Here is an 817-nt window from a genome sequence, read left to right as displayed (position 1 = left end):
GCACGGCATAAAACAATTTTTATATATTCAGCAATTTTATTTTATGTGATTGTTTTATTTCTAGATTTGCTTTTTTTGTTTTTGTTTGTTTTTATTTTGTTTTGTTTTGTTTTGTTTTGTTTTATCGAGACAGGGTTTCTCTGTATAACAGCCCTAGCTGTCCTGGAACTCACTCTGTAGACCAGGCTGGTCTCGAACTCACAGAAATCTGCTGAGAAGCTAATAGAAGCTTCTCATGGTAGCTCTTATAAAGGAAACATTTAATTGTGATAGTCTGCTTACAGCCCAGAGGTTCAGTTCATCATGACAGGGACCATGGCAGTGTGCAGGCAGACACAGTGCTGGCTACATCTTGACCAAAAGGCAGCAGGAAGTCAACTTACACACTGGTCAGTATCCCGAGTATATGAAACCTCAAAACCTGCCCTTACAGAGACACACCTCCTCCAACAAGGTCATACCTCTTAAAGTACCACTCCCTATGAGATTGTGGGATTATGGAATTATGGGGGCCAATTACATTCAAACTACCACACCCCCCATTCCACTGCCAAAAAAGGAGCCCATTAATATATGTCATTTGATATAAAACACACATCAAAATATAGTTTTTTAGTTTTATCTATTAGCTTCTCATATTCTAATTTTTAACAAATCTAGAAATATCCGGACAGTAGTGGCGCACCCCTTTAAGCCCAGTGCACTGATGGGCACACGCTGCCCTCTGCACACAGGTGCACATACACCCACATGCACACCTGCACACGCTGCCCTCTGCATACACTGCTCTCTGCACACAGGTGCACATACACCCACA

Source organism: Microtus ochrogaster, chromosome 18, assembly GCF_000317375.1.
Source record: "Microtus ochrogaster isolate Prairie Vole_2 chromosome 18, MicOch1.0, whole genome shotgun sequence".
Classification (NCBI taxonomy): Eukaryota; Metazoa; Chordata; class Mammalia; order Rodentia; family Cricetidae; genus Microtus; species Microtus ochrogaster.
The sequence above is the reverse complement of the archived record's forward strand: the minus strand, read 5'-3'. Positions refer to the sequence as shown.